Consider the following 16,656-nt stretch of genomic DNA (forward strand, 5'->3'; position numbering starts at 1 on the left):
CTCTAGTGGATCTTCCCCACCTAGGAATTGAACCACGGTCTCCTGCATTGCAGGCAGATTCTTTACCAGCAGAGCTACCAGGGAAACCCTTATAGTTAAACTAAGTGTCAATGGTTGAACTAGATGGTAACATCAATAAGTCAGATCAAACTGACATTTATAGAATACTTTATTCAACAATGGCACAACACATGCTACTCTCAAGCTCAAGTGAAACATTCACCAAGATAAAACACACTTTAACAAATTAAAAAGAATAATATCATACAAAGCATGTTCTCAAACCACAGTGAGATTAAACAAAAAATCAATAACAAAAAGATAATTGGAAAATTCCTCAAATATTTGAGAATTAAACACATGTATTAATAGTATATGAGCAAAATAATTGTCAAAAAGTACTCTAAACTACATAAAAATGAAAAATAAGTTATCAAAATTTGTAGTATGAGTGAAAATAGTACTTGTAGGGAAACTTATAGCAATAAATATATATATTAGAAAAGAAGAATAATTAAATTAATAAAATAAGTTCCCACCTTAGGAAACTAGAGAAAGCCTAATACAGTCAATAAATAAATAAATAATTAGAAAAAATACAGTAGAATTCAATAAAATTGAAATTAGTACAATTGAGAAAATCAATAAAAGGATTGCTTGAATGGATCAAAAAATTAATCTCTTGCTAGGCTAAGTAAGAAAAAAAAGAATTTGCAAATTTTAACATTGAAATGAAAAGGAATCATCATTATTGATTGCATTGCCATTAAAAGAACAATAAAGAAAAGCTATGATGTCTTGTTTTATAATTTAAATGAAATGAAACAATTTCTTGAAAGATTCAAATGACCAAAATGCATACAAGAAGAAAAAAAAAAAAGGAATAGCCCTTTATTTATTAAAGAAATTGGATTAGTAATTAGTCACTATCAAAAATCAAATTATAAGGCTAAGATAGTGAACTCTTCTAAATATTCAACTAAGATATAATTTTCATAATTACATCCATAAACTAGAAGCAGAGGAAACATTTTCTACTTATCCTATGAGGCTGACATTACTTTAAAACCAAAATGAGAAAACATTCAAGGAAAGAAAGCTACAGAACAGTATCTCACATGTGAAAATTCTTGACAAAATATTAGCAAATTAAATTCAACAATATAAAAAAGAATATGGACACATATTACAAGAGTGCAAACCTGGTTCAACATTCAAAATCAATCAGTGCAGGCTGCAGGCTGTTTGACATCACTGAAACGGCAGAGCAGGAAAAAATTAGTTTGGTACCCACCCATCTTCCCAAAATAACATAATTAAACAGTTTTCCATGAACAAATACAGCCCAGGTGGGCTCAAGTGTACCATTAAAAGCATACAAAACATAGTGGAACAAACAAACAAACAAAAAAAATACAGAATAACCACAAAGAAACAATCACTGCAGAGTCTAGCTTTACTGAGATATCTAAAGATAATGACCAGGAACAAAGAAATACGCAGCCACTCAGCGTGTGCTAATATGGTCCTCCGGGGGGCTGCTCTACAGAAGACCCAGAAAACTTTGCTGCTGAGGACCTTAGCATCCTTAAAGATGGCCATGAATTCTCCACAAATTTTATAGTAGAAGACTGAGTAGTGTATCTCAGTACAGACCCCAGCAGCTTGCTCCATGTAGGACACCAGGAGCTTTTGCTAGTGAAATAACTGACAGCCCATAATCCATATTCTAACTCTGCAGCTGGGCCATGCACACATATGTTTCAGACTGCGACTCTGTGGTTGCTCTACTTGCACATGTATCTCTGTTACCTGAGCCACCACTTCTGTGGGCTAATTAGCTTCCTAAGTCCAGAGTTCCTGTTTCCTCACATGTATCTATACTTAAGACCCTGGCCCTGGCCCTTAGCTGCAGACTGTTCACCTTCATTACTCATGCCAGTCACCACAACTATGGATTAACTCGAGTTTCAAACTGTATTGCTTTGCAAGTGCCTAAACTCCTGTCCCTGACTCCATGAGGTTTCAAGCACTCAGGCACTAGAGGTATGATTGCTGCAGGCTAACCAGTACCCAAGATCCCTGTAAATCAGATACCATTACTACCACCAACATAAGATCATCCATAAGTCAGATCAGATGCCAGGAAGGATGTCCTCAGCCACAACATCCCCCATGAACATAAAAAAAGATAAAGTTATTGCCAGGAGTCCTGCTACTGAAGAAACCAACCGTTTCCACCTCTACTGTAGATTACCTGTAACCTTGGTCATTGAGGATCCCTGAAATATTTGTCAAAGTTGAACTCAGCAGGATAAGCTTCATGGAGACTCTGATGCTGGGCCTCCTTCAGATCTGTGACCACCATACCCCACCCACTCATTACCCTTATACACACCCATTGGCAATCATCCTTCCCCATCAAAATCAGTTTGCAAAAACTGGAAGTGTTGGTTGTTTAATCATATGCACAAGCATTGATGCAAGTCTAAAAGAAAGATCAAAAATCAAGGAAGCAGCAGACTATCAAAGAAATACAATGTTTTTTTTTTTTTTAGTAACAAGGCTAAATAAATAGACTGCAATATGTCAAACAAATAATTCAAAGTAATTGTTTTAAGGAAACTCTAAAAGAGAGCACGGGCTTCCCTTGTGGCTCAGCTGGTAAAGAATCCTCCTGCAGTGCAGGAGACGTAGGTTTGATTCCTGGGCTGGGAAGATCCCCTGGAGAAGAGAAAGGCTACCCACTCCAGTACAGAGACAACTCAGTGAAATCAAGAAAGTAATGAGTAAAATGAGAAGTTCAATGAATAAATATAAATAATTAAAATAAAAAATTATCTGGAGCTGAAAATACAATGAATGGAATGAACAATGTAATGAGAGCATGAACAGCAGTCTTGATCAGCAAAGGAAAAAAACCTGTGAACTTAAAAGACAAGTTATTTGAAATTATCCATTCAGAGGAGAAAAAGGAAAAAAGACTAAAGAAAGTCTATATTAATTATAGAATATCATCAAATAAAACAATATTTGTATTGTAGGAGTCCTAGGAGGGGAAGAGAAGGAGAAAGGGGCAGAAAGCTTATTTAAAGAAATGAAGGCTGAACTTGCCAAATCTGGAAGGAAATGTGGACATGCAGATTTGAAGCTTATAGGTCTTCACACAAATTCAACCTCCAAAAAAAAGACTTCACTGAAACACATTGTAATCAAACTGTCAAAAATAAAAAACAGAGATAAAATCTCAAAAGCAGCAAGAGGAAAAATTATCTCATAAAAAGGAATCTCATAAAGCTATCAGATTTTTCAAGAGAAACCTTGCAGCCAGGAAGAGAGTGGAATGATATATTCAATGTGCTGAAATTTAAAAAAAAAAAAGAAAACAAAAATAAAAACTGCTAACCAGGAATATTTTACCTAGCAAGTCTGTCCTTCAGAAATGAAGGAGAGAATAAGATTTACCCAGTTAAACAAAAGCTGGGGTAATATATCACCACTTGTGCTGCCTTACCAAATATTCTAAAAAGAGTGCTTCAAGTTGGAATTAAAGGACATTAATTACTAAGATTTAAATGTATTAAAGTATAAAACCTCTTAATAAAGTAAGTATATAATCAAATCAGAACAATCTAGTAATATAAAAGTGGTAAATAAGTCATTTAACTTAAGTATAAAGTTTAAAAAACATTATCATAAATATAACTACAATAATTTAGTAATGGATACAAAATAGAAAATGGTGCAAATTATGAAATCAAAACTGTGGAGGGAGGGATTCTTTACAATTGAGGTTATGTTATGCTTAAAATGTATTGTTATGATATAAATATTTTATTAATATATAAGCCTCACAATAAACACAAAACAAAAACTTATACTCAGTTCAGTTCAGTTGCTCAGTCGTGTTCGACTCTTTGCAACCCCATGAATCGCAGCACGCCAGGCCTCCCTGTCCATCACCAACTCCCAGAGCTAACTCAGATTCATGTCCGAGTCAGTGATGCCATCCAGCCATCTCATCCTCTGTCATCCCCTTCTCCTCCTGCCCCCAATGCCTCCCAGGATCAAGTCTTTTCCAATGAGTCAATTCTTCGCATGAGGTGGCCGAAGTACTGGAGTTTCAGCTTTAGCATCATTCTTTCCAAAGAAATCCCAGGGTCAGTCTCCTTCAGAATGGACTGGTTGGATCTCTTTGCAGTCCAAGGAACTCTCAAGAGTCTTCTCCAACACCACAGTTCAAAAGCATCAATTCTTCGGTGCTCAGCCTTCTTCACAGTCCAACTCTCACATCCATTCATGACCACAGGAAAAACGGACCTTAGTTGGCAAAGTAATGTCTCTGCTTTTGAATATGCTATCCATGTTGGTCATAACTTTTCTTCCAAGGAATAAGCATCTTTTAATTTCATGGCTGCAGTCACCATCTGCAGTGATTTTGGAGCCCCAAAAAATAAAGTCAGCCACTGTTTCCACTGTTTCACCATCTACTTCCCAAGAAGTGATGGGATCAGATGCCACAATCTTCGTTTTCTGAATGTTGAGCTTTAAGCCAACTTTTTCACTCCCCTCTTTCACTTTCATCAAGAGGCTTTTTAGTTCCTCTTGGTATCATCTGTATATTTGAGGTTATTGATATATCTCCCGACAATCTTGATTCCAGCTTGTGTTTCTCCCATTCCAGCGTTTCTCATGATGTATTCTGCATAGAAGTTAAATAAGCAGGGTGACAATATACAGCCTAGATATAATCCTTTTTCTATTTGGAACCAGTCTGTTGTTCCATGTCCAGTTCTAACTGTTGCTTCCTGTCCTGCATACAGATTTCTCAACAGGCAGGTTAGGTGGTCCCATATTCCCATCTCTTGAAGAATTTTCCACAGTTTATTGTGATCCATACAGTCAACGGCTTTGGCATAGTCAATAAAGCAGAAATAGATATTTTTCTGGAACACTCTCGCCTTTTCCATGATCCAGCAGATGTTGACAATTTGATATCTGGTTCCTCTGCCTTGTCTAAAACCAGCTTGAACATCAGGGAGTTCACAGTTCACATATTGCTGAAGCCTGGCTTCGAGAATTTTGAGCATTACTTTACTAGCATGTGAGATGAGTGCAATTGTGTGGTAGTTTGAGCATTCTTTGGCATTGCTTTTCTTTGGGATTTGAATGAAACTAACCTTTTCCAGTCCTGTGGCCACTGCTGAGTTTTCCAAATTTGCTGGCATATTGAGTGCAGCACTTTCACAGCATCATCTTTCAGGATTTGAAATAGTTCCACTGGAATTCCATAACCTCCACTAGCTTTGTTCATAGTGATGTTTCTAAGGCCCACTTGACTTCACATTCCAGGATGTCTGGCTCTAGAAGAGTGATCACGCCATTGTGATCATCTGGGTCATGAAGATCTTTTTTGTAGGGTTCTTCTGTGTATTCTTGCCACCTCTTCTTAATATCTTCTGCTTCTGTTAGGTCCATACAATTTCTGTCCTTTACTGAGCCCATCTTTGCATGAACTATTCCCTTGGTATCTCTCTAATTTTCTTGAAGAGATCTCCAGTCTTTCCCATTCTGTTCTTTTCCTCTATTTCTTTCCATTGATCGCTGAGGAAGGCTTTCTTATCTCTTTTTGCTATTCTTTGGCACTCTGCATTCAGATGATTATATCTTTCCTTTTCTCCTTTGCTTTCCTCCTCTCTTCTTTTCACAGCTATTTGTAAGGCCTCCCCAGACGGCCATTTTGCTTTTTTGCATTTCTTTTCCATGGGGATGGTCTTGATCCCTGTCTCCTGTACAATGTCACGAACCTCATTCCATAGTTCATCAGGCACTCTATGTATGAGATCTAGGCCCTTAAATCTATTTCTCACTTCCACTGTATAATCATAAGGGATTTGATTTAGGTCATACCTGAATGGTCTAGCGGTTTTCCCTACTTTCTTCAATTTAAGCCTGAACTTGTTAATAAGGAGATCATGATCTGAGCCACAGTCAGCTCCTGGTCTTGTTTTTGTTGACTGTATAGAGCTTCTCCATCTTTGGCTGTAAAGAATATAATCAATCTGATTTTGGTGTTGACCATCTGGTGATGTCCATGTGTAGAATCTTCTCTTGTGTTGTTGGAAGAGGGTGTTTGCTATGACCAGTACATTCTCTTGGTAAAACTCTATTAGTCTTTGCCCTACTTCATTCAGTAATTATTGATAGGTGAGGACTTTCTGTTTCCAGTTTATCATTTTCTATTTTGTAGCTCCTTTATTTCTTCTTTTCTCTATAGCTACCTTTTTTGTGGTATGATGATTTTTCCTAATGGAGTGCTATGCTTTATATTTTAAAAACTTATACTAGAAACAAAATATAAAGCACTCCATTATGAAAAATCATCATACCACGAAGAAAGGCAGCTATAGAGAAAAAAAGAAATAAATGAACTACAAAATAGAAAATAATAAAATGGAAATAGAAAGTCCTCACCTATCAATAATTACTTTAAAGTAAATGGATTAAATTAGACAATTCAGAATTATAGAGTGGTTGAATGGATTGAAAAAACAAAGACTCAACACATACTACCTACAAGAGGCTCACTTCAGCTTCAAGGACACACAAGGCTCAAAGTGAAGAGATACAAAATAGATATTCCATCCAAGTGAAAAGTCAAAAGAGAACAGGAGTGTATACATGCTAAGTCACTTCAGTCATGTCTGACTCTTTACAACCCTATGGACTTTAGCCTGCCAGCCTTCTCTGTATATGGAATTCTTCAGTCAGGAATAGTGGAGTGGATTGCCATTTCCTTCTCCAGGGGATCTTCCCAACTCGGGGATCAAACCTGTGTCTCTTATGTCTCTTGTACTGGCAGGCAGGTTCTTTACCACTAGCACCATCTGGGAAGCCCATGGCTATAATAAGATCTGACAAAATACACTCTAAGGGCGAGGGTGGGGGGGCGGCAGGGCGGGGCGGGGAATGTAAAAGGAAACAAAGAGATCAGTAAAAGCTCTATACAATCAGTAAAAATGTGAGTTGTGACTCAGATCTTGAGCTTAAGGATCTTGAGCTTCTTATTGCAAAATTCAGGCTTAAATTGAAAAAAGTGGGGAAAATCACTAGGCCATTCAGGTATGACCTAAATCAAATTCATTATGATTATACAGTGGAGGTTTTGAATAGATTCAAGGGGTTAGACAGAATGCCTGAATAAAAATCAACAGAAGCTCATAATATTGTATAAGAGGAAGTGACCACAAGCATCCTATAGAAAAAGAAATGCAGGAAGGTAATTTTTTTGTCTGTGGAGTTTTTCCAAATATCTAAGGAAACAAGACAAGTGAATGGCAAGGGAAATGTATACCCAATGGAATGTAGAGATCCAGAGAAAAGAAAGGAGAAATAAGAAGGCCTTCTTAAATGAACAATGCAAAGAAATAGAGGAAAACAGTAGAATGGGAAACACTAGAGACCTCTTCAAGAAAGTGGGAGATATCAAGAGAACATTACATGGATGGACATGATAAAAATAGAAACAGTAAGGACCTAACAGAAGTGGAAGATATTAAGAAGAGGTAGCAAAAATACACAGAACTATTCAAAAGAATCTTAATGTCCCAGACAACCATGGTGGTGTGGTCACTAACCTAGAACCAGACATCCTGGAGTGTAAAGTCATGAGACTTAGGAAGTATTACTACTTAGGAAGAAAGCTATTGGAGGTGACAGAATTCCAGCTGAGTTATTTAAAATCCTAAAAGATGATGCTGTTAATGTGCTGCACTCAGGATGTCAGCAAATTTGGAAAACTCAGCAGTGGCCACAGGACTGGAAAAGGTCAGCTTTCATTCTAGTCCCAAAGAAAGGCAATGCCAAAGAACATTCAAATTATCATACAAATGTGCTCATTTCATGTGCTAGTAAGGTATGCTCAAAATCCTTCAAGATAAACTTCACTAGTATGTAAGAAGAAGTACTCCCAGATGTACAAGTTCAGTTCAGTTCAGTCGCTCAGTCGTGTCCGACTCTTTGCGACCCCATGAATCACAGCACGCCAGGCCTCCCTGTCCATCACCAACTCCCAGAGTTCAATCAGACTTGCGTCCATCGAGTCAGTGATGGCATCCAGCCATCTCATCCTCGGTTGTCCCCTTCTCTTCCTGCCCCCAATCCCTCCCAGCATCAAAGTCTTCTCCAGTGAGTCACCTCTTTGCATGAAGTGGCCAAAGTACTAGAGTTTCAGCTTTAGCATCATTCCTTCCAAATAAATCCCCAGGTGGATCTCATTTAGAATGGACTGGTTGGATCTCCTTGCAGGCCAAGGGACTCTCAAGAGTCTTCTCCAACACCACAGTTCAAAAGCATCAATTCTTCAGTGCTCAGCCTTCTTCACAGTCCAACTCTCACATCCATACATGACCACAGGAAAAACTATAGCCTTGACTAGATGGACCTTAGTAATGTTTCTGCTTTTGAATATGCTATTTAGGTTGCTCACAACTTTTCTTTCAAGGAGTAAGTGTCTTTTAATTTCATGGCTGCAATCACCATCTGCAGTGATTTTGGAGCCCAAAAAAATAAAGTCTGACACTGTTTCCACTATTTCCCCATCTATTTCCCATGGAGTAATGGGACCGAATGCCATGATCTTCGTTTTCTGAATGTTGAGCTTTAAGCCAACTTTTTCACTCTCCACTTTCACTTTCATCAGGAAGCTTCTTAGTTCCTCTTCACTTTCTGCCATAAGGGTGGTGTCATCTGCATATCTGAGGTTAGTGATACTTCTCCCAGCAATCTTGATTCAAGCTTGTGTTTCTTCAAGTCCAGCGTTTCTCATGATGTACTCTGCATAGAAGTTAAATAAGCAGGGTGACAATATACAGCCTTGACACACTCCTTTTCCTAGTTGGAATCAGTCTGTTCTTCCACGTCCAGTTCTAACTGTTGCTTCCTGACCTGCATACGGATTTCTTAAGAGGCAGGACAGGTGGTCTGGTATTCGCATCTCTCTCAGAATTTTCCACAGTTTATAGTGATCCACACAGTCAAAGGCTTTGGCATAGTTAATAAAGCAGAAATAGATGTTTTTCTGGAACTCTCTTGCTTTTTCCATGATCCAGCGGATGTTGGCAATTTGATCTCTGGTTCCTCTGCCTTTTCTAAAACCAGCTTGAACATCAGGGAGTTCACGGTTCACGTATTGCTGAAGCCTGGCTTGGAGAATTTTGAACATTACTTTACTAGCATGTGAGATGAGTGCAATTGTGCGGTAGTTTGAGCATTCTTTGGCATTGCCTTTCTTTGGGATTGGAATGAAAACTGACCTTTTGCAGTCCTGTGACCACTGCTCAGTTTTCCAAATTTGCTGGCATATTGAGTGCAGCACTTTCACAGCATCATCTTTCAGGATTTGAAACAGCTCAACTGGAATTCCATCACCTCCACTAGCTTTGTTCGCAGTGATGCTTTCTAAGGCCCACTTGACTTCACATTCCAAGATGTCTGGCTCTAGATGAGTGATCACACCACTGTGATTATCAGGGTCATGAAGATCCTTTTTGTACAGTTCTGTGTATTCTTGCCACCTCTTCTTGATATCTTCTGCTTCTGTTAGGTCCATACAATTTCTGTCCTTTATCAAGCCCATCTTTGCATGAAATGTTCCCTTGGTATCTCTAATTTTCTTGGAGAGATCTCTAGTCTTTCCCATTCTCTTGTTTTCCTCTATTTCTTTACATTGATAGCTGAAGAAGGCTTTCTTATCAAAGTGGGTTTCAAAAAGGCAGAGGAGCCAGAGATCAAATTTCCAACATTTGCTGGGTCATGGAGAAAGCAAGGGAGTTCCAGAAAAACATCTACTTCTGCTTCATTGACTATGCTAAAGCCTTTGACTGCGTGGATCACAACAAACTGTGGAAAATTCTTAAAAAGTTGGAATTATCAGATCACCTTACCTGTCTCCAAAAAAAAACTGTATGTGGGCCAAGAAGCAACAGTTAGAAGTGGACACGGAACAACTGACTGGTTCAAAATTGGGAAAAGAGTACATCAAGGCAGTTTATTGTCACCCTGCTTATTTAACTTCTATGCAGAGTATGTCATGTGAAACGCTGGATTTGGTGAATTACAAGCTGGAATCAAGATTTCTGGGAGAAATATCAACAACTTCACATATGCAGATGAAACCACTCTAATGGCAAAAAGTGAAAAAGAACTAAGAGTCTCTTGATGAGGGTGAAAGAGAAGAGTGAAAAACCTGGCTTAACACTCAACATTCAAAACACTAAGATCATGGCATCCAGTCCCATCATTTCATGACATATAGAAGGGGAAACAATGGACACAGTGACAGGTTTTATTTTCTCAAGTCTCCAAAATCACTGTGGACAGTGACTGCAGCCTTGAAATTAAAAGACACTTGCTCTTTGGAAGAAAACCTATGACAAACCTAGACAGTATATTAAAAAGAAGAGGCATCACTTTGCCAACAAAGGTCTTTCCAGTCAAGGCTATGGTTTTTCCAGTAGTCATGTAAAGATGTGAGAGTTGGTTGGTGAAGAAAGTTGAGTGCCGAAGAACTGATGCTTTCAAATTGTGGTGATGGAGAAGACTCTTGAGAATCCCTTGGACTGCAAGGAGATCAAACCAGTCAATCATAAAGGAAATTAACCCTAAATAGTCATTGGAAGGACTGATGCTAAAGCTGAAGCTCCAATACTTTGGTGTCCTAATGCAAAGAGCCAACTCATTGGAAAAGATCCTGATTCTGAGATAGATCTAAGATGAAAGAATAAGAGGAGAGCAGAGGATGAAACAGTTGGATGGCATCACTGATTCAATGGACATGAATTTGAGGAAACTCTGGCAGATAGTGGAGCACAGAGGAACCTGGCATGCTACAGTCCACAGGGTCACAAAGAGTTGAACACAACTTAGTGACTGAACAGACAGCAACAACATAGAATGATAAAAGGATCAAGTCATCCAGATAATATACACCTGTAGGTATATATGCAAGCAACATCAGAACATCTAAATATATTAAACAAATATAAGCAATTTAAAACAGAAATAGCACAATAGTAGTAACAAATCAATATCCACTTCATTTTCAATACAATTAATTTCTTGCCTTTTCCAGCTTCTAGAGCTGCATTCCTTGGTTTTTGAAATCTTCCTCCATCTTCAAAACCAGCAGTGTAACATCTTCAAACCTCTCTCTGCTTTTATGTCATTTTCTACACTGTAGTTAGTTTTCTTTCTTTCTCTTGTAAGACAGGTAGAATTACACTTAGGATTCACCCAAATAATCCCAGATAATCTCCTCACTTCAGAATTCTAGCTTGATCACATATAAAAAGTCCATTTTTCTGTATAAAGTATTATTTTGAGTTCTAGGGAAGAAGCCCTGGTTATCTTTGTGGGATATCACAGTCTTCCACACCATTCAATCCAGTAATTTTGTGCCTACATATCTACCCAGTTGATTTGAAAACTATGTCCATACAATAATCTACAACTTAATATATATAGAAACCTTATTCATAATCATAAAAAAAAAGCCCTGGAAGCAACCAATATTCAGTATGGGAGTAGATAGACAAATGGTGGATATTCATAATCAGATACTACTCAATGATTTAAAAGACGAGCTATCAAGTCTTGCAAGGACATGATAAATGTAATACATATAGTTAAAGTGAAAGAACTCACTCTGAAAAGGTTACATAGTGCATGACTCTATTTATATGGCAAAATGAAAAACTACAGAGAGGCTATCAGTGTTTACCACAGATTCAGGGAGATAAAGGTTCAATAGGAGATGCACAAGGAATTTGATTAGAGTGGTGAAACAATTTTGAATGACATTATAGTGATGGACATGTGAACCCATAAAATTTTACAACTGGAAGCATGAATATATATGTATGCAAATGTTAACAATTAGGTCATCAGACTCCAAAATGAAATTCAGAGCATGACAAAATAAACTAACTTCTATTATAGAAAAGAATGTGAGAAAAATTACCGACCTATGTAACTGGCAATGCGGGGCCTATAAACTGAAGGTAAAAGAATCTGCACATTAAAACAAAGCAATTGATAAAGGAACTTCATATCAGGTATGGATTAAATAATTTTGTAATGTCAACTAAACATATGCACAACTTGAGAGTTGCATGTTAAGTTGTATTTGGGGCAAAATGAGGACTGCAGCCCAGGAGATGCCACATCAGTTAGCTCTGGGAGACTGCTCCAAGGAAGCATGTATATACAAACATGCTATATACAAGTTTGTAACAAAGGGAGTAGGCAATCTGAGCCTAAAGATAAGGTACCAAGTTAAAGAATTCAGCATTTTATGTATGGGAAGATGCAAGCCTTTGGGCTCACTGAATACATTCCTTTCATATGCACCTCAGCTATCTGGGGCAAAATCCTATTTCTTTGTTCACCTTAAGGAGTGGCAGATGGTTGCTCCTTGTATTCCCCCAGCTCCTCAGGAATCATCATGGTGGGTGGCAGCATCTGATGGATGGCAGTTTTGAGAAGGTTCATTCACATTTGAGGCCAGAAATCACTGATGGCTGTGACATTTCTTGTTTATTGATATGACAGGAGATATTTTCATTTCACAATAACCTCTATAAATATGTACTGGAATTGAAAAATTAAATAAATTTACAGAAGATAAGGAGAGCCAAGTTTCTCACTGTTGAAGAGGAAAGTTACAGATAAGCAGTGGGAGGAGGGTAGAATGATTCACACGGTAATGAAGTGGAGTTGAAGACATTAATGAACTTATGTTTATTTTTATACAGATATATATCATAAAACAGATATATGGGTTGATATGGGTATATACACAGATTAGTACACATACACACATATTTCCTTTCTCTGTCAGCTGAGAGAGCCTCGAAACAAAAATATCTCAGAAGTAATGAGCACACCTAGTGCTCAGATCTTGGTTTCTAATATCAATCTCCAATAAAAGAAACTAGGGATCCTTGGGAAAATGGATGGTTCTAGGAACAAATTAGGAAATACGTAAGGTGTATATGAAGAATTCAAAATTGAGAAAGTGTTCAAACTACAATGATAAGGATATGTCAAAAGGACAAAGTAGCCAACAAAAAAGTATTAGCCACTCAATTGCATCTGACTCTTTGTGCCTCCACAGACTATAGTCTGCCAGGTTCCTCTGTCAATAGGATTTTCAGAAGTGGGAAATGTAAGGCAAGTGCACAGAAAAAGAGAGTCAGCTGGGCAGTCAGGCAAAAGGGAAATTTATTAGAGGGAAATGAGTGCGTGACTGGCCCTTAAGGAGAACCAGTATCCTCCCTTTCTGATGGGGTCTTTCTTATACCCCGGCAATGAAAAATTCACTGAAGGGACGGTTAATTTTTAGGCTGTAGTTGAATCTTGTGGTCACATAGCCAGAGGTCTGGAATCTGGTGGTTTCTTAGCCTTGAGAAGGTAGGTGCAAGTAAGAAAACAGAATGTCATTTGGGCAATTTGGTCAGTCTCAAGGATCACTGTAATTTAATTCTTTGTTTGTAAAGTCAATATAGTGAGCCATTTCTACCATGAGCCCCCATGTGGGCCCTATCATTCCAGCCTTTCTGATTTAGGATGAGGGCCGAAGGTCAATCTTCTGTAACTGCTCCCTCTGGAACAGGGGTGTCATGGGGGTGAGATAAGAAAAGCCTGGAATGTGGGTCAAGGGGATTTGTGTGGGGTCAAATTTTTGATAATTTGAGCGAGTTAGAAGTAGCTCGTGGATAGTTGGTTGGTGAAGGCTTGTAAGTGGTCCTGAAGAAATTTTGAAAAAAGATACATTAAACATGAACTGAAAATTAGAATGAGGGTAAGTAGAAGGAGAGAGCCTAGAAAAGGTAGGACCCAGGACATCCAATTCCAATTGCTTACCCAGTTCTCCAATAAATTACTGAGGTGTTGATGTATTCTTGAGGCCCTCTTTGTCAGATTTCTTGCTGCTTCCTTTACAATGCCTGATATATTGGTGTAGGAGCAGCAGGCTTCCTCCAAAAATAGACATAGGCCTCCTTTTCCTGCTGTGAGGAGGTCTAATCCTCTTCTGTTTGGAGGACCATGGCTGCCAGGGAATCTAGCTGGTTTTGGATAGTGATAAGGCTGTTATCTATTTCTTCTAGGCTCTCAGTGAGGTCTTTAAAAAGACTTTGATAGTGATTTAAAGAGATTGTGATTCCTGCTGTCCCTGTCCCAAACCCAGCCATTCTTCCAAAACTGATTAATAGAGGAATGAATTGAATTGCCCATTTGAACTGGTTATGAGTTAGTGGGATAAGGAGGGTCTGATTGTTAGGAGCAATAGAAACAACTGGGGCCAGATACACCAGAGTGCATGTTCCTGTCCAGGTAGTGGGGAGACATAAATAGGTGGTGGCTCCATAGAAGAAAAATATTCCAGGAGTAAGAAGACAACAGCTGAAATCAATAGCAAATAGGAGTCTTTCTGGGAACAGGTTAGTAGTCTCTGAAACGGACAGTGAACTCTCCAGTGTAGCCCCTACGAGAGGACTATTTATGGCATATGCATTAGGGAGTCTCCCTGAGAAAGTAAGAGAATGTCCCACAGTTCCAGAGACATGGTAGATAGATTGGCCTTAAGGGAAGGAGAGATGTGAATTGTGATCACAGAGGTGTGGTGGTATAGTTCCTAACTGGGGGGTTAGACTTTTTCATATTTTCTGGAAAAACAGAAAGGAGCCTGTTGTTGTACATCAACATCAAAGGTGGTGGGTCCTCCTATAGCTAGTCCTTTATAAGTTGAAGTAAGATCTGTAAGGAGGGAGGTCAGTATCTTCTCAGAATTGTGAATTTTATTAATTGATTGTAAATAAAATTAAGGAAAATTATGACCAACCTAGATAGCATATTCAAAGGCAGAGACATTACTGTGCCAACAAAGGTCAGACTACTAAGACTTTTTCCAGTGGTCATGAAAACAACAGAATGCGAAAGACTAGAGCTCTCTTTAAGAAAATTAGAGATACCAAGGGAACATTTCATGCAAAGATGGGCTTGATAAAGCACAGAAATGGTATGGACCTAACAGAAGTAGAAGATATTAAGAAGAGGTGGCAAGAATACACGAAAGAACTGTACAAAAAAGATCTTCATGACCCAGATAATCATGATGATGTGATCACTCATCTAGAGCCAGACATCTTGGAATATGAAGTCAAGTGGGCCTTAGAAAGCATCACTATGAACAAAGCTAGTGGAGGTGATGGAATTCCAGTTGAGCTGTTTCAAATCCTGAAAGATGATGCTGTGAAAGTGCTGCACCCAATATGCCAGCAAATTTGGAAAACTCAGCAGTGGCCACAGGACTGGAAAAGGTCAGTTTTCATTCCAATCCCAAAGAAAGGCAATGCCAAAGAATGCTCAAACTACCGCACAATTGCACTCATCTCACATGCTAGTAAAGTAATGTTCAAAATTCTCCAAGCTAGGCTTCAGCAATACATGAACCGTGAACTTCCAGATGTTCAAGCTGGTTTTAGAAAAGGCAGAGGAACCAGAGATCAAATTGCCAACTTCCACTGGATCATGGAAAAAGCAAGAGAGTTCAAGGAAAACATCTATTTCTGCTTTATTGACTATGCCAAAGCCTTTGACTGTGTGGATCACAATAAACTGTGGAAAATTTTGAAAGAGACGGGAATACCAGACCACCTAACCTGCCTCTTGAGAAATCTGTATGCAGGTCAGGAAGCAACAGTTAGAACTGGACATGGAATAATAGCCTGGTTTCAACTAGGAGAAGGAGTACGTCCAGGCTGTATATTGTCATCCTGTCATTTAACTTCTATGCAGAGTACATCATGAGAAATGCTGGACTGAAGAAACACAAGCTGGAATCAAGATTGCCGGGAGAAATATCAAAACCTCAGATATGCAGATGGCACCACCCTTATGGCAGAAAGTGAAGAGGAACTAAAAAGCCTCTTGATGAAAGTGAAAGAAGAGAGTCAAAAAGTTGGCTTAAAGCTCAACATTCAGAAAACTAAGATCATGGCATCTGGTCCCATCACTTCATGGGAAATAGATGGGCAAACAGTGGAAACAGTGCCTGACTTTGTTTTTCTGGGCTCCAAAATCACTGCAGATGGTGACTGCAGCCTTGAAATTAAAAGATGCTTACTCCTTGGAAGAAAAATTATGACCAACCTAGATAGCATGTTGAAGAGCAGAGACATTACTTTGCCGACTAAGGTCCATCTAGTCAAGGCTATGGTTTTTCCTGTGGTCATGTATGGATGTGAGAGTTGGACTGTGAAGAAGGCTGAGCGCCGAAGAATTGATGCGTTTGAACTGTGGTGTTGGAGAAAACTGTTAAGAGTCCCTTGGACTGCAAGGAGATCCAACCAGTCCTTTCTGAAGATCAACCCTGGGATTTCTTTGGAAGGAATGAGGCTAAAGCTGAAGCTCTAGTACTCTTGCCACCTCATGCGAAGAGTTGACTCATTGGAAAAGACTCTGATGCTAGGAGGGATTGGGGGCAGGAGGAGAAGGGGACAACCAAGGATGAGATGGCTGAATGGCATCACGGACTCGATGGATGTGAGTCTGAGTGAACTCCAGGAGATGGTGATGGACAGGGAGGCCTGGCGT

Source organism: Ovis canadensis, chromosome 2 (genome assembly GCF_042477335.2).
Source record: "Ovis canadensis isolate MfBH-ARS-UI-01 breed Bighorn chromosome 2, ARS-UI_OviCan_v2, whole genome shotgun sequence".
NCBI classification, from domain to species: domain Eukaryota; kingdom Metazoa; phylum Chordata; class Mammalia; order Artiodactyla; family Bovidae; genus Ovis; species Ovis canadensis.